The following is a 19,118-nucleotide window of genomic DNA, read 5'->3' as shown; positions in this document are numbered from 1 at the left end:
TATCCCTTCATCAATGTCATTTATGAAAATTAAAAACAACAGTGGTCCTAATACTGATCCTTGGGGAACCCCACTTCTTACATCAACCAAATCTGAGGAATAGCCATTTATCACAACCCTCTGCCTCCTGCCCTGAAGCCATCCTTCTATCCATCTAAGGATTTTCCCAGTGATTCCAACCTGTTCCAGCTTATAAAGCAACCGCTCATGTGGGACTGAGTCAAAAGCTTTGCTGAAATCTAAATAAACAATGTCGAAATTATCCCCTAAATCCAGCTCGTGAGTGACCCTTTCGAAATAGCGAACCAGATTTGTTAAACATGATTTTTCCTTTACAAAACCATGCTGAGTATCCTTGAGAATTTCAATTCGATCCAAATGATCCTGAATTCCACCCTTGATCGTTGCCTCCATGATTTTCCCTACTACTGAAGTCAGACTGACAGGTCGATAATTTTCAACTTCACTTTTAGAGCCACCCTTATGTATGGGAGATACATTTGCACTTTTCCAATCCAAGGGAATATCCCCAGAGTCTAGTGATGCTCGCATAATTAGCCTCAATGGTTCAATGCACTCACTTTCCTCCTCCCTTAAGATTATAGGGTATATTCCATCAACTCCAGGAGCCTTACTGGTCTGTAGGCTCGCAAGTTTTTTCATTAAATAATCTTTCGAAATTTCAATATCATTAATTGCATATTTTTTAACTTCGCTCCCACAATTTCCCATTGCCCCAAAAGGCTTTTCATTTGTAAATATCGATGCAAAATAACTGTTGAGTTCATCTGCAACGGCAGCTGGTGTATTTATTACTATCCCCTTTCCCTTACGTAAAGGTCCGATCTGGTTTGTCCTGCTCTTCTTGGCATTTATATATGTGAAGAATTCTTTATCCCCCCTCTTTGCTCTGTTTGGTAGTGATTTCTCATAAACTGCCTTTGCCTGTCGAACCTTTTCTGTGGTTCTATTACACATCACCTTGTAGCTGTTATAGGCTTCAGTACTTTTTATTGCTCTGTAACCTTTCCATGCCACCTTTTTCTGCTCAAGTAATGTGGCAACTTCACTATTCATCCAACTTGGAACTCTCCTCGTGGAGTATTTTTTTAATAGTATATACGCATTCAAGGCATCTGTGATTAATGTTTTAAAACCGTACCACAGTTCAATTGTATTCATTCTCTGTGCGATATCTACCCAGTTAATAGAGACCATGTAATACCTTAAGGCATCGTAATTTCCTTTTCTGAAATTAAAACCCATTCGTTTGCCTTTTACTTCTGCTACCTCTCTCGTCATAGTCCACCGTAGAACTCCGTGATCACTTCCTGCTACTGGTTCCTCTACTGTCAGCCCTGTTATGTCATCTGATTCATGTGTGATGATAAGGTCTAGGATATTCTTTTCTCTAGTATTTTTCCTTACATATTGATACAAATAACAATCATCTAGTTGATTTAAAAATTTTGTTCCCCATGTCGAGTTTCCTTCCCATTTACTCCAATCAATTAGAGGCAAATTGAAATCACCCATAATAAGGCATTGACGCTTACTTGCCCATTCCATTTGCATGTAGAGGCTTTTGTTATAATCGTCACAATCACCTGGTCTGTAGATTCCTACTCGCATTATACCTTTGAAATATGTCTGGTGATTTCATCCAAATTAATAAATTTTTACTTTCTCCCCTAGAAATCTAGCAATAACTGTCATGTAGATTATAATCTGAAAAAAAAGGGGGGGGGGGTGAAAGAAAGTATGCATTTTATTATATTATATTATTATTGATATGTTCATTGATTTATTATTTATATATTTGGAGTCTAAGCGTTCGGAAAAGATGCTACTTAGTATTTTGCTCGGGGACACTTTTGTTTCTACTAGTTTTTAATATACAGTACTTTTAATCTGGGCTAGATATCACCATTCTATTCTATTCTATTCTTTCTTCTCCCTCCCCCCGACCGGGTTAGCCAGGTGGGTAAAGTGCCTGCCTGGCAACCCAAAGGTCGCGGGTTCGAATCCCGCCTCGGGCTTGGATCAAAGTACTGCAAAAACCTTGGGAGGTGCACTATGGCCACAGAAGCCGATGCGCCAACAACTACCAAAATAAAAAAAATTAAAAAAATAATCTCTCTCTCTTATATTAACATAAGAAAACTTTAAACACAGTGTTACCAGGAATTTATGACATATTTAGTTTTAAGTTATTAAAGGAAGAACTGTGTTAATTGAAGCCAATGAACAAGGCTGCGGGAGAACGAGAACTGCACATACCTCAACGAAGATAGCATTAGATAATAATCACGGAATCGTTATAGACGAGAGGTATTCTATAATGGCCTAAGTAGCCCTTAAGCCAGAAGCTCCTATAACAAAAACATAGACAGAGACGCAACATCGCATTCTCTCCTTCATATCAATAAAAATCAAGAAGACTACCTCAGAATAGTTAAGTTGTATATGGGTATTCTTTTGAGCATCGGGCTCAGGACATTTCAGGTTTTGCGCCATTGGCTGCGAATTATTATTACTGTGTGATTATTTATTTATTTTATTTATTTCTTTTTTCTTGTATCATACAAAAACAAAATCGCGTTTAAGAGCCCCTTTCTATATAATAGTTCTTTTATTCTTAACGAACTTATAATGGTGATACGGAATATGTTACTTTGATTTTTTTTTTTTCTATCTAAATCAAAAAGAATTGTAATCGTACGTTTTTTTGTGCAAATACAGTAGTTGTCATTTATATCTGTTTCTTCACAAATTCTTATCAACCACATACCGCCATCTATCGTCATCTATCTGCACTTGCAGTAATTGATGATTTTTGTATTTTATTTTTACTTTAAGTCTTAGGAAGCGAACTAGTTTCATTATTTCTGTTGGTCTCCATGGTCGTATAGTGACCATGCTGCTTTCTACTATAAGGGAATGTCTTGAAATCCTGTTGTTGACCAGCCGAATTTAAGCGCAGACAGACAAATAAAATAATTGTGGTTTTGTTATTTGTTTAATCCCATCCTTGTAAAGGACTTATATATGGATATTTTGTCTGGTTGATCGAAATTCTTGACTCCCCTCCCCCTGTTGACCTGGGAATTCCAAATGACCTTTTAATTTTCACTCAGGGCTGAATTATCCACAACTGTATGATTTTCTCTGCTTTTTATTTCGTATTTCGGCTTTGCCATCTCATAAATAGAACAAACATGACTACGCACACAAAGTGCTTGGCATGGGGATTCTTTATTCTTAAAGCCATCAAACACATCTAAAGCAACTGTTCGCCAAGACTGTTAAATCCATTCAGGGTTGAATGTTTCTTCTTCTTTTTTCTTTTTTTTTAAATGAAGAACACGAGAGGCACAGCTCGACAAAATTAACAGAACAAAATGTTTTTCATGAACATTTTGTTATAAACAGTGTCGCCGAAGGCGAATGTTTGTTGTAATAGGCACCCCGGTATGCAAATTCCGAATAACCAATAGAAATAGATCTACCATCTTACAGAGTCGCACATTATGCAAAATTATTCATGCCTATAAAAACACAGGTTGAGACCACATCACGTTATTCCCGTTTTTAACTTACTCAGTGGGATAGCCACATCTGTTGTACTCAAGATGGCAAGTCATCATTGTTTAGTCAGCGTTTCCCAAACTTTTTTAGTCACGGAACACTTTTCATCTCACAATATATTTACGAAACACAAGTTAAAAGGAGCTAAATAACTATTTGCTAATATTTTATTACACACTACACACTGTGCATCAGGATCATCCATATACATGTAAAGCTAAAATTCAAAAAACTGTCATCGTACTTTCGTTTCGGTCTTTTATTAGTTGGTTCCTGTTTTTCCTTTTTCCCTTCGGATTTTTGTGGAACAAGAGGCTACGATTGTTTATCCTCACTTTGAAATGTGATGATATTGTGTTGGTTTTCATTGATCACAGTTGCAATTCTAGAAGTCCTTGCTTTTTGTTTTAAAGTTTCTTTTTTCGACCACAAATCCATGGTCATTTATTTTAACAATAATATTTCAAATATACTGATGATTTTCAAAAGAAAAAAAAAAAAAAATTAAACAAGGAAGTGAGATTAGTTATGACATCGGTCCGCTTCCCCCTCTCCTTCAACCCGCGTACTCCAGGCTAAATCGCATGCGAATAGCATATTAGATCATTGCATTGCAACTTTTTCGTAGATGTCATTACCTCTACACATACTATATGATTTCAAAAAATAATTTTGATATCATATACTTGGATTTCAGGAAAGCTTCTGACACTGTTGTGCATTGAAGACTACTAGGAACTCATCCACATCTTAGACAATTGTTGCTACCAACAATTATAAATAAATAAATAAATAAATTTTCTGTTTATACTCCGGCACGACAACCAAGTCAGTAGAGTTTACAATAAATCGTCAATACAAATGTGTATCGTATTTAGTAGTCACGGGCTTGAACCCCAGTCCAATAGAATAGAGATCTACCACGTTGAAGACTACTGTACAAATTAGAGTAGAATGGTATTAAGGGTAAGTTGCTACAATGGATAAAAGGATGGTTGAGTGGGAGAAGACAGAGGGTGGTAATCAATGGGCGCTGCTCTTCATGGACTAATGTGGAGTCTCACAGGGTTCGGTGTTGGGCCCACTGTTTTCTATATTTATCAATGATATTGATGAAGGTATATTAGGCTTAGTGTCGAAGTTTGCAGATGATACAAAGGTTGGCAGGGTTGTTAATGAGAGTAATGGCAGTGTACTACTGCAGCAGAATGTAGAAAATTTTGGGCAGATGGGCTGAAAAGTGGCAACTGAAGTTTATCATTGACAAATGCAAAGTACTGCATATGGGTAGAAGTAATCCCAGAGGAATCTACCAACTGTGTGGTACTACACTTAGGGTGATAGAAAATGAAAAAGATCAAGGAATAATTGTGCAGTCAGATATGAAGTTTTCTGAGCAATGCAGACAGGCTGCAAGAGCAGGTCATGGGGTTTTGTCCCTGATATATTCAGGAATTTTGCTAGCAGGGAAAAGGAGGTGATTATCCCTTTGTATAAGGCAATGGTCAGGCCACGCCTTAAATACTGCGTACAGGTCTGGAGGCCTAATTTTAGGAAGGATTCAGATTTGCTTGAGCCTGTACAGAGAAGGGCAACAAGATTGGTGAGGGGAACTACGGGGTCCTCTTACCAAGAGAGGCTTAATTTCTGCAAATTGCAGCGGCTGGAGACTAGGCACCTGCGAGGTGATCTGATTGAGGTGTATAAGGCTTTGAATGGGTTGAGCACGATGAATTCTGATGGGATTCTTCCGCTTGCTCAGATTACAAACCTAAGGGGGCATAAATTTAAATTGAGGAAAGACAGCTGTAGAATAGATGTGCGGAAATTTGCCTTTAGCCAGCGGGTGGTTAATTGTTGGAACAAACTTCCCTCTGTCGTTGTGGAAGTTGATAGCTTAAATAAATTCAAAGAGGAACTGGACAAACTTTTAGAGGGAATGGTTTTTTTTTTGTTTTTTTTTTTTGGCTGATGCTTCATAAGCATATACGCTTGCTTTCTTGCATCACACGCCTCTATTACTATTCCTTTTCTATGCAAAGCCTGCCAAAATAAAGTGTTCCCCAGTCTATTTAATTATTAATCTATGCCAGTATATTAATAACAAAAAAAAAAAAAGTTAAAAAATTATAATGATACAAAAGTGGTGTACGCTACAAGTATGCAAAATTTATTATTTTTTATTTTTTTAATTATTAATTACGATTTTTCACGGGACACAGTTTGAGAAACGCTGGTTTAGATCAGTGGTTCTCAATTGGGACCATGCCGTATTTCTTGAGGGGCCACAGGTAAAAGTCGTAAAATTGGGGGCCATGAAAACTTAAGTGGACTACGAAAAGTTCACTTTTAAAATAAAATTATTACTAATATATAAAAAAAATAATAAAAAAAAAAAAATTAGTGAGATCCCAAGTATCTCACTAAACTATGGAACAATAACATTATTGTAATATTTTTGTTAGGAACATAATTGTATATTGTGAATAAACAAAATATTGTATGATTCAAAATTCTGTTTTAAATAAAGATTGTAGTTAATAAACCCCTTCTTTATTAGTAATATTCTTTATATTATAAACGAATAATACAGATTATAAATAAAAAGTACAGTTGATAAAGTACATATTTATTATAAATATTTCATTTATCATAATTAAACAATATCAGGGGTGGGCCTCAGAGGTGAATGAAACTCAGAAGTGGACCACGAGCAAAAAAAGATTGAGAACCACTGTTTAGATGATTCTTTGAGAGGACGAGTCGTTAGAAGACTTGTAGCCGGGAAGTCGCAGGCTGAAGTAGCAACTTGGCTTAATGTATCAAACAGTGTCGTCTTCGCACTATGGAAGCAGTTTGAGGAGACATGAACAATTATAAAAAAGGCTGGCCAAGGTCGAACGAGGGCTACATCAACCAGAACAAACCGCTATCTGGCTCTAACAGCAAGACGGAACCTTGCGATGTTCTGTCATCAACTGTCTCTTGAGGGTGCTGTGGCCACCCACAGGTGAAAACATTTCCAACCGGACTGTGTTCAGAAGGCTCAATTGAAGTGGAATCTACGCAAGAAAGCCAGTGGTTTGTATCCTATTAACCCCATTGCAGGACGATCTCGCTCACTCGTAGAACAGAGAGCTATAGTAGTGTGCTGACAGACTTGAGTTCTTGGGCTCAAAGCTATAAGCTTGCTATTAGTCCTTACAAAACTAAAATTATGTTATTTAAAACAGCTTTGGATATAAATCAACCTCCTCAGATCAAGTTGCATGGTGTACAGTTACTTATGGTCCTTGATACCAAATACCTGGGAATTATTGTGGACAGTAAGTTATCATTCCACCAGCACTTATTATATTTAAGCAATAAAATCAGGAAATTTTCTGGTGCTATCATTAGAATTTCAAAGTCTGACTGGAGCCTATTACATAAAACACTGTTTCTCTATTACAAGGCAGTATTCCTTCCTATAACTACGTACCCTGCAGGAGCCTGGTTCCATAGAGTTAAAATAGCTAGGTTTCGGGCTAAACTAAATTCTGTACAGCGCATAATGCTTCTTGGTATTCTAAGTGTGTGTAGAACGGTGTCCAATGCCGCGCTGCAGGTGTTGGCCGGAGCGCTACCCTTGGATCTACATTTGTTGTATGGTGGTGTTTGCTACCTTATTAAGAGGGAAATTCCTACAGAATTTCTTGGTATAGAGATCAATATTCGCTCTGACTGTAGAGGCGAAAAGAAAAGATGTATGAATGAAGTAATCAATTAATGGCAGACAAGATGGGATACCATACCTACTGGAAGGGTGACCAACTTTTTTATCCCGAACGTGACTTTTCTCAATGATAAAAAAAGTTCGCATTTGGTTTACACCTACTTTACAGTCGTCATTTTTGTTAACAGGACACAGGTCAATGAATGAGAAATTATATGCATTAGGGTTAAGTAACACGGACCTTTGTTTTTGCGGGGCCATTGGAATGCTGGCAGCACATACTATATGATTGCCGAAGATATGACAATGCCAGACAGCGATACGTGAAATTCTTGAGAATATAGCTCCAGGAGAAGAAGCTGTATTTTTAAGAGACCGTAGTATATTTCAGATGCTCCAGGTAAGCCGACCGGGCTAGCCGAGTGGGTAAAAGTACCTGCCCGGCAACCCAAAGGTCGCGGGTTCGATTCCCGCCTCGGGCTTGGATCAAAGTACTGCAAAAAAACCTTGGGAGGTGCAATATGGCCACAGAAGCCGATGCGCCAACAACTAGCAAATCAAAAAAAAAAAAAGAAAAAAAAAATGCTCCAGGTATTTGCTAAAGAAGTGTTTGAACTAAGCAAAAGCATGATTCCAGTCATACGAGGTTGATAAAATCCATCTGGCTGGAGGTATCGATGTGTTTTGATGCTGACGCTCTTAATGGTTGCACAACTGAAGATCTACTCTTTTATTCTTTATCTCTCTCTCGTTTTTTTTCCCCTTTCAGTTTTTTTTCTCCTTTCAGTTTTTTTTCTCTTCCTTTCGGTTTTTATTATTATTATTTATTATTATTTTTTTTTTTTTTTCCTTTCTCTTCCTTTCGGGTTTGTTTTTTTTTTTTTTTTTTTTTTTTGTCTCATACTCTTGAGACCATAGGTCTCCCATCTACTGGAACTGGTCCACCTTCCCGTGGTGTGGACGAATACCCAAAATCATCTGTCCAGGTAACTGATGCTTCCGGTAGCCAAGCGGCCAGAACATTACAACAGAACACACACATATACACACAAACCTAAGTCATTCACATATCTGGCCTATTTGTAGTGATACTGTTCTTCACAGAGATACGAGGAGGAGTTGAACTGACATTATAGGAGCCGCCCCTTACATAAACACATGTCCACATCCCATTAACCCCTTTGGCGTATAGGGGGAACCCTGGAGGCCGCAACAAAATACAAAAATAAAAATCCCATTAACCCCGAACCACTGCAGAGCTCGTCGAAACTGGTTTCATGTACATGTGACTTGGAGCCCTGACAAATGGGTACAGTTCTGTTCTCTGATTTGTAAACAAGCCAATTGCGATATGCAACATTCTTATCTCGATGAACCTTAGGACATTTATTTGAAAACCAAAGTTTAGATAAAGGACGAGATTTTAAGGTGGAGTGTGGAATAAAGGATTTCATCCCCACAAGAATAATTTCACTGATACGATCTGAGCAAAAGTTGATATCAGAAGATTTGAAACAGTAATTCGACCAAGGAAAAGAAGAAAGGATCATCCCGTTTTGCTTTCTTGTAATGTCAAAGAACACGATGTTGAGAATATCCACGAGAGATGGGCTCTATTGGAGAAGAAAACAGCACCAAGTTGTGATCTCAGGTGCCTAGAGGCAGGGCCGAACAATTTTAGTACCTGAGGCAAGAATAAAATATATGCCCTACTGTTAATCATGGCAACGTTGGCAATTATTTAATCTTTCTTTTGGCGCTCCTTTCAGCTTTTAATCTGAGGCAAGAGCCTCGTTCGCCTCACCCTCGGCACTGCTCTGCCTAGAGGGCCGCTCACCTCGACCGTGTGTATTAAAGGTTTGTTTATGAGAAAAATAATTGTGCATGCGCCGAGCACGCCTAGTGGAAGTTAAGTGAAACTTCTTTAGGCGAATATTTATCACTTGACCGAGGATCCTGTGTTGACCGTATGAATGCCGCAGGCAACGAATCTGCACGAATGGGAGTTTCGGAGATATGAGACGTTCCGTTACCAAATCTAGTTCTGCAAGTGCTGTGGCATCGGATGATATTTAAAACCATTTGACTTCGATAGAGCCGGAATCACTTTGTTCTTGAGAGAGCCACGACAGCTGTTACAGGCCGACATTTGGACTGCCATTTCGTATACAACCCCATTTGGAAATGCTGTTTGAAGAAGAGCGTGATCTCGAGAGCTGCTACAATCTTCACCTAGTTCTTGAACCAAAGCCGGTCACACACGGAACAGACTAAACCGAAATCATTATCCAGGAATGTATGTTTAAACTGTGCCTGGATGCTTCGGTGTTTCTTAAAATCCTGTTGCTGCTTCGGCTGTTTATTACGTGTTGAACGATTTGATGGAGTACTTCTGCCAGTCGGTTTTAGCTTCTTCACTTTTCGTTTATGACTGAGCTTCGAAGACTCTTCATCGTTTTCATTTGCAGTATCAACTTTCATGAATCCTCCTTCCAAATTCACTTCTAACATTTCTGGGAAGCTGTACGAGCAAATGACTTTATGATGGGCCCTCCATAACAAAATACCGTTTACTATACGATGTGTAGTAAGCGCCTGTCATTGTGATCACGTTTACGAATTGAATTTTAATTCTATTAACGGCGATTCTAATAAGAAAATAGGAGGAATATTATCCACACGTTATAAAAGTAAAGATAGAAAGCACAGAGTTACACTTTATTACCTTGCCAATTAACAAAATTAAATGATAGGTGAAAATCAGAAGAATATTTTCCGCAGGTTAACAGAAGGAAAAAAAAAGGCAAAAAGTCAATTTCACTGGGTATTCCTAGGTGGAATTTTTCCTTATGCATGGAAATTAGCTTATACCAGCTAGTTTCCAAAATGATGACAAATTACTTTCTTTAGTTATCGTCCTATTACAATTAGCTCGAATCTTCCCAAAAAACATAAATAAATCCGTCAAGGAGAAAGTTTTACCACTGTATTGAAACATTCCATATGATCACTGATGTTCTTCGGTTTCCGGCTAGGAAGATAATATGAATTCCGTTAATATCGATCTACTGGTGTGATACCTTACGTTATTCATCTCAGGAAAAATTTGATAAAAAGTTTGAAACACACGCAGTTCCTGTTGGCATTTTTAAGGCTTTAATCATGTTTTGTATAAAAGTATTGTAAACAGGCTCCCATTTTATGGATTGCTGGTTGGATAGCCAGTTTACTTTCCATCCCCTTATTTTAGGTGATGGTAGATGGTTCTCTATCTTCCATCTTTTCAGCTAATGCTCGTATTCCTTAAGGTTCAATTCTTTCTCCCACTCTTTTTTTCCTTTTCTTTATTAATGACGTTTTTCCACTGACTAGAAATCTTATTCACAGTTGTTCTGACGATAACACGCTACATTCTACTTTCCAGTTTGAGAAACCCTATCCTACACACACACAGCATCAGTTTCTCGAATATCCACCACCAATTCCTTCAATGCGGATTTCTAGTTAATTCTCCAGTGCAACGAAGAAAATTTTTGAATACTAATAACTCTAACACTGGCTTTGCTGGAATATTTGCGAATTTTGTCTTTGTCTTGAATCTTCACATATTATTTCACTGTTACTTATATTCTGACTGCATTTTTCATTGCTGCCGTGCGCATACTTTTTTCAGTTGTGGATTTCTTCTTTTTAATTTTTGTTTATTATTTTTTTTATGGAATGTAAGTCAGGTTTTTCAGTCCAGAAAATACTATATTTCCACTGCACAGCTCGCCGCCCGCAGTATTGTATTGCGTGTGTCAGGTCAGTCGGCAGGCTGCCAAAGCAGCGCACTTCTGAGAAAATGAAAAAATCTTGTCCTTTACTTTTCCATATCTTTTTCCATTGAAACACTGCCATGTTCTCTGCTTTTCCATGCTGAAATATATTCACCTTTTTGTTGCTAAGCATTTTTTCATGTAGTCGAAACCTTTTTCCATAATTGATATCCAATTACGAGTGTAAATATACGTTAAAAATAAAGTTTAATGTTTACTTTTCATATATTTTTCTTTTATCAAAAAGAAATAAAAAAAAAAAAAGACAAGAAACTAAACGTTCGTACTTAATTTTTAAGTTAAACGGAGAAAAATTATGATTGATGATAATGTTATTAAATTACCCAGTAATATTGAATAGACGTTGCTGAACTTGATACTCATGTTTTTAATTTCGCATTCGCTGATTATGTAGAAATTAAAGTAGAATTACAGTATAATTACAGTAATCCAAGTATACATAACCGTATGCACCTCACCAAGAGCTACAATATGAAAAAGTACGGTACACGACTTTGGTTAAATGTTTCTTCAACAATTCCATTTTTATGTTCCTAGGGGCGTGCATTACCCCTTCCTTACCCACATCATAGATGAGCACTCCATTTTTACCTAGGATTTCGGGAATTATTTAGCATGTACGTTTTTAAAATTTTCTTGTAATATCGAAGTAAATTATTAAGTCTATAGTTGGACAATTTATAATTATACGCTAAATTCAGAAACTAAATTGAAAATTAATGTGAAGGTGGATCCTTCAGATATTTTACTTTATTATTCCAAATCGCTTACTTAATTCTGCCCTCTAAGTAAAACCACGAGCAATATTTCGACATTGGAAAGTCAATACTATTGACTAGGAAAAGGATTGCTAAAAACTATTATTATTATTATTTTTTTTTGATCCATTACATGAGCGTACTTTTTAATCTAATAAAATTCATAAATGACAAATTTTAATTACATTTTTAATTGTGCAGTGATTGTGTGTTTCTTCGTAATTGATTATTTTTTTCTTTTACTAGTTATTAACAAGTCTTATATATAGTGTTAATGAAATGCTGTTAATCTTTCTAGGTTCTTAACTGTAGTGTATTTAATATCAAGAAGAGCGACATTTTGTGGACAGCTAATTAGAATTCACGCTTAGGGAAAAGATTGCCGGCTTCCAATGCAACTTTAGGAGAAAGCGTTCGACTAGCGTCCGGGTCAACGCATCCGAAAACAGGTAAGAAAGTAACGTGTAACCACGTCTAAGGTCAGCACAAGAGATGCTGGTCGTAGATCAACTTGAAGCATGAGGGAGCAAGCTGGGATGGTAATCAGTCGGTGAACCACAGATAAAAGGAATGTCCCGTAACTTAATGCCTTGACTGATGTATAGGTTGATGTCGGATTTTATATGAAACATGACGCCAAACACCGAATACTCTATCTTTGGAAGGGTCAGTCGCCTTGGAGATTACAAGCTGATTGTTGTCAGCTTGCTACTCGTTAGTGAACTCTCTGTGTACAACTGATTCTAGTAAATGACATATCTTTTTGGTGGCTTTTCCTTTGCTCTAAAAGAAAGTTACTTAGAAAAGTAACAATTTAAATTATTAACATAAGCTTTTGATTATTTTACTTATTAGCTTTTTTTTTTAAATCTTATTGATTATTATAATTTGTTGTGAAAAAAAACCTATCAAAGCACACAGTAAACTTCCACAAACCAGATTCATATGATATCCTTTAGATTGTTTATCATTATTTATGCGCTACTTTGCGATGGGTTTATATATAGAGTTCACGTGTTTAAAAAAAAATAATAAAATAAAATAAAAATCCATTTTCTGACCAGCGAAGTTGAGCTCTGAAATGGCATTATGTTATTGGATGTTTGCTTACTTGATTCACCAGATGTGCGCAGATGAAACTAAGGCCATTAGCCGTCATAGTCATGTTGTGTTTTTCAGTTTCGGCCGGCTAAATGGACTCCATCATTCCCACACAAGGGCATTAATGAAATAATTGAAATTGGAGGAATAGTAGATCTCTAAAGTTTCGTTCATTTCTAAAAATGGGAAAAAAAGTGGAAATAAATTTAGTTTTATAATATTGCTCCTTACTTAATTCAAAAAGGAGAAACAAAGTACAATGATGCCTTATATTCTTAAAGTCTATTCTAGGGGATTATTATTGTTTAAGACTTTGATTTAGATTCAGATATGTTTCAAAGCTGTTATAATCAGTAAAAATATAGTATTAGAGATAATACTGGTGCTCCAGTATTATTTCGTTGTTCTCACATTGAAGAAGAGGGAGGAATAGTATTATTATCCATAAAGCCTAGATATTTAAATATCAATAATAAATACTACATATGTATATATATTAAAGGATCCCTTTAACATGGATTTTTAGCTGTCGTTTAGAGTCAGTTGGATAAGCCAGCGGGAAGATTATACACGAGGAACCTCCACTGGCTCGATAGATCTTGTTGGGGAGGGGGGGGGGGGTGAGCTACATGATCAAATTTCTGCTTGATTTCCTAAACGTTTCATAATAATTCTACCAGGTCTTTTTTTTTTTTTTTTGTCTGAACAAATAGGTCACATTATTTTGCATTATAAAGTTTGAAGCACTTAACGAAGTGATTATATTTATTCTCAATTAGATGGGAAATTGCAGTTTTCCTCTGATTTTAAACTTAGCTTGCTTACTATTCCTACATTCTCGTTCTGAGTTGAATTTATCTTATTTCTTTGGAACAAGCAGGCTTTTTAAGAATATGAATGATGCTCTAGCTACCAGTATCTTCTGGACATTTTACTGAAAAATACCCATCCTCTTTGGTCGCTTTTCTTGAAATTTGGTTCTCTTAATATTTAATTTAATTTTCTTATGCATTATTCTGTAAGAATTTCTATATGATAAACTCGTTGCTACAATACCTTTTTTTCATTTTTGCTTCATCGGCGAATCATTGTTCTCTAGTGTCACATTTGTCCAAGTCTGTAGCATGGTTTTTGTAACACAATAAAATCTTTACCAGAGTCAATTTCTACATTCGGAATATTGATTTCTGCTGTTGCTACCTTTCCCTTGTAAAGTGGTACAGTAGGCTTTACGTAGTCGATTGTGGAAGGGGAAGTATAATAGCACACGCGTTTTTGAGTTGACCATGGTTTGATTCTGTGTGATCGATAAATACTGTTAACGATAATATTCTTGTCAAATAACTGGTTGGGAACCGCTGACCTATGTAGTAGTATTGGACTGGAAATAACTTTTTTTTTCAATATTCTTTCTTTTATGATGAAATCAATCGGAGATAGACCACTTAAATACAAAAGTGCGTCCGTATAAACTGTCCAATAGTTCTCAGCTGTTGAAGATAGGGGATTAGCCGAAGACGCAGCGTAGGTTATCCAGAAATATAATATCAATCCCTTATAAATATTTAGTAAATAAATAATTCCTTCATAAATAATTCTTTCTTAGAGAGGAGACATTTTTGCCATAAGAGCCAGTTTTGTAAACATTGAATGACTTTATTTATTTACCTTTTTTTTTTTAGTGCACAAATATGTCAATTCCAGGTAAGCTTGTTGTTTGGAACAATTCCTAGGCAGATTGATGCCATTGTCGGCCTGTGCAGATTTATTGCCATCTTTACATTTGGGAATCTTCTGAGAAGTGCATTTGTAGAGTAAAAGGTTTAAAGAAAACCAAACAGTTGATTTTTGATAAATTGAATTGGAGATCAATTTCTTATCTCCATTCAGTTATTTGTCGTAGAACTTCAGTTCTGTGTTCTTCATTTTCTCTGCTAGTTAGTGGATCTGATCAGTTGGGTAAACAAATAAGATAGAAAGTAAGGTGCCCCACCAAGAAGTAAGAAAGCAGGTCAATGTCAAAACTCACCTATACTTCCATTGCCTAGCGGTAAAACCTCTCCGTCTGAAAATGTTTTTACCTCAGCGACCGTGTTTTGTAACGGTCGCTGTAGTTGCCAATCCGCAGTTAACCGTCTACTTTGCAATTTATCAAGTAGAGTATTTAAAAGTTAACGTCATGTTCATTGGTAGTGTGATGCGATGTGGACAAGTACCTAACACCGTGTATTTTTGTACTAAGCCTTGACTTCGTGATTAATATCAGCAATTTATTTGAAACTGTGCCCCCCCCCTTTCTGAACAGTCTGTTACAAAAAAAAAAAAAAAACACACACACACACACCACCGTAACAGATATTCTGGATAATAGTTTCGTACTATCGACTCTTCTAATGTAGTAATTTGAGCCATACCCGCTGGGGGATAGGACCCGTTATCTTGAAATTTAAGCTTGTTTATTTGATGGACGGAACCAAGGTTATATGGAAGCTAGGAAACCGCTATTACTGACCTGAAAGAGCGAAGAACTTGATTTCTGCAGTGTATATCCCGAGTATTAAACCGCGATGGGTGTGAGTATATAAACCATAGGTATCTTAGTTCGAATCCTGTCAATGATGCGAAGAATTTTTATGGGTCTTTTTCAGAACGTAGCTGTCGTGTTAGTCGGTCTCAGGTGAGGATAGCATGGTTTTTCATCTAGCAAATCGTCCACAGGCCACACCCAAGGTACAGACGTGTTATATACGGCGCAATATGGCTTAAGTTGCTGATGCGTCTAAAATAAAACAACCAACCAAACCATAGGTATCCACGAAATAAATAATTATAATTATGACAATCGTAATCTGAATTGATTACCCTTACATTTTAATCTCTGCAACAGATTTAAACATATTCAAATTAGATTTGTTAGGGTTTTTCCCTCTCAATAATCTTATTTACCATCCCCAATGGATTTAATCGTATAATCACGTCGGCTGTGAATATAAACAATATGGCCTTTAGTTACCGTCAGCTGTTAGATGATCAGAGGGTGCAAAGAGTCTCCCATTTAGCTATGAGAATTGCAACGTGGAATGTGAGAAACATGGTTGAAGGAAGTTAAATACACAATATCCAGAGGCGGATTTAACGGCGGGCGCACCGGGCGCGCGCCCTAGGCCTTGACTTCTGAAGGGCCCCTCAAAACCCCAACTTTACACTTTTTTCTAATGACACCAAGTTTGGTTTCATATGTGCAATTTTAATTACGTACAAGTTTACAATCGGCGGTAAAACCTGATAGTATGTTTTATATTCGCTTATTTTCATTATTTCATTACTACGCTGTATTATTTCATACTATACACATACTACTAAAAGGTACCCTTGATTTGAGAAGACCACCCCAAATCAAGGTTAATGGTGTTACAGTAAAACTAAAAACAGAGCTTAAATATCTAGGTTTGATCTTAGACAAAAACCTTTCCTTCACTCCTCATCTAGATCAACTCAGGATTAAGATCAGGAAGTATGCTGCCCAAGTCTCAAGAGTTGCCCGGAAGGACTGGGGCTTAAAGAAGAGAACGCTGTCCCTCTTCTATAAGGCAGTTTTCATCCCGGTTATCACCTATGCCTCTGGAGTCTGGTACAAGAAGGCCAATACAGTAGTAAACAGATCGCGCCTAGGAACTATCCAGCGCTCTCTTCTCCTTCTGTCCTCGCGTGCCTGTCGCACTGTCAGTACCCATGCACTCCAGGTTCTTACTGGATCTCTTCCACTGGACCTGGAGATTGTTCGTCATGGGTTGCTCTATCAAATAGCCAAAGGAAGAGCAGTTACCTGCGCAGGTTTCACCACTGACCCAGCAAATAATAGAAATGCTGAAAAGAAGAGACTTAATGAACATCTAACAGACACCTGGCAAGAAAGATGGCAGACCTCAACTAAAGGCTGTCACCAAAAGATTCCTCCCAGATGTCAGGGCCTTCTACCCCCTCACACCTGTCTGGTTTTCACCGGGACTCTATGCTACCTACCTCCTCACTGGACATGGCTCCTTCCAGAAAAAACTACATGACTTCAGAATTTCAGACTCACCCCGCTGTCACTGTGGAGAGGATCAGACGTGGGAGCACCTTGCTCACAGCTGTGAAATCTACGAGGACATCAGGAGGATCCTAATAACGATACTATGCTTCAACTACCAAAATCAAGAACACCTCACCCTACAGAATGAAGAAACTTACAGAGCCCTGACTCAATTTGCAATGGACCTATTTACCAGGCAAAAAGCGCTACCACCACCTTAGCATCTGAATCAATAAGACTTGACCAACAAACCATCCGGAGTACAGAACCCAACTTGATCATTCACATCTCAAGTAGTCAACTGGTCTCCCCACTTGGTTGGGACAATACTAGCAGCGCAGTCAAAGACAGGGTCCACACATACCTTGACAAATTCCTCATCATTGATTCCTGGACCTACTTCTCCCGACCAGACGTGACATATCTTATCAAGAAGAGACCTACCATCAATCCCTGGACTTAACCATCATATCTTGGACTCCCAGTTTTGACCACCCCACTGTTCGTTATCATGGACTACTGGACCAGCCTTCAGTCTGGATGCGACACAGACTCACCAAATGGAGTCCCAATGACCTTCCTGAACATGACCCATCCACCATAGCAGCACTGACACTGCTGGATTCCCACCAAGTGTTGGCTCCAACTGACCGGCCGTGCTAGCTGTACCTACCCTGCACTTGCGGGGTATCTCTCTTTTTTTTTTTTTTGCTTCTTTCTTCTGTTTCCTTCCACCTTTCCTTTCCCTCCCCCTATTTTTCTCTTACACAATCTTTTTTTTTTTTTTTTTTTGTGGTGAGGTGGATTTTTTTTTTTTTTTTTTCTTTTGTCCACCCCACTCCTCTCTGGTGAGGCACTGGGCATGCCACACTGTCATCAGGGGCCATCTTCCCTGTCGGCCCCCCTTCTTCTGTTTCCTACCCTCCAGTCTTCTGCCTACCTCCCTTACTTTTCTCTTGCACAACTTTTTTTTTTTTTTATGTATGTGTGTGTGTGTGTGTGTGTGTGTGTATATATATATATATATATATATATATATATATATATATATATGCCCCACAGGTCTAAATCTAAATACATCAAAATTATTGCCCGACCTATTTGGCCTTAGAACAAGTTATCAGCGAACAACCCTACGCTCTGTTAAAATTACAACCGTTGCTCAAGAAACAGCGTTTATCTCATTCTCAAATCTGGTCCTAGCCACTGAAATCCCAGGAAAGTAGATGGCAGGATCCGCCAGAGTACTCTATCATCAGTGGTGCACCCGGTCAGCCTCCCCGTGGCACGGTGTGGTAACGTCGGGTCCCACTAGGGGCTCGGCGGCTAATAGACCGGAGGAACAAAGGGCACAACACAATATACAGCACATGACCCCCACATATTTCAAATCTCTGGCCCGATACAATGTATACCCGCGGAGATGGGAGAAATCCCAGGAGCCGTTAGACACTAACATACCTTACACCTTACTATACACATACTGCGCTGCATACTATACACATTCTACGCTGCATAGGGGCTGCGCTACCGCTCATCAGAGGAATAGAATCGTATTTGCTCCTTTGTACTTACAAAGGTTCTCCTGCAGTGCAGACTTCCGCGTATATTGTATATTGTTAAAATTATATTAAGATAAAATTAATTCCTGAATTTTCGTAGTTTATGAACAATCTTTGAATTTTAATTAATCATTAATTTATTGCACTATAACGAAAAATCTCTTCTAGTATTCTAATCATCAGACTATTAAATTTTATATTTTTCTTTTCATTGATAGGCTACCAATGGTAGCTAGAAAAATGAAACAACATCTATCAGGGGCTGAAAAAAGACGCGAATATAATATATGTATTATATTAAATTTTTATTGGAAATAAAACATTAATAGTACATAATATTTTTTATTTATTTAAAAAAATGGTTAACATGTGTTTTTATTTTCCCTGTCTCTTTTTTTTATAAGGGGCCCAATATTTTTTTCTGCGCCCGGGGCCTCAGCCGACCTTAATCCGCTTCTGACAATATCCTAAAAGAGATTA

At 37.6% G+C, this 19,118-nt stretch overlaps 1 protein-coding gene across 1 annotated transcript in view; it reads left to right on the top strand.

The window, feature by feature from the left end:
* The window catches only part of LOC150085454 (uncharacterized), an 860,907-nt gene that overhangs the window by 214,899 nt on the left and 626,890 nt on the right, over window positions 1-19,118 (top strand). Inside the window, exon 2 of the mRNA XM_090374571.1 lies at window positions 12,199-12,349. The gene's annotated coding sequence lies outside the window, so the exon portion shown is untranslated. The remainder of the gene's footprint in view (window positions 1-12,198; window positions 12,350-19,118) is intronic.

Source organism: Mastigoproctus giganteus, chromosome 5 (genome assembly GCF_048544385.1).
Source record: "Mastigoproctus giganteus isolate SK-2022 chromosome 5, ASM4854438v1, whole genome shotgun sequence".
Taxonomy (NCBI): domain Eukaryota; kingdom Metazoa; phylum Arthropoda; class Arachnida; order Uropygi; family Thelyphonidae; genus Mastigoproctus; species Mastigoproctus giganteus.
Note: the sequence above shows the minus strand (reverse complement) of the source record. Positions and strands in the feature narration are given on the sequence as shown.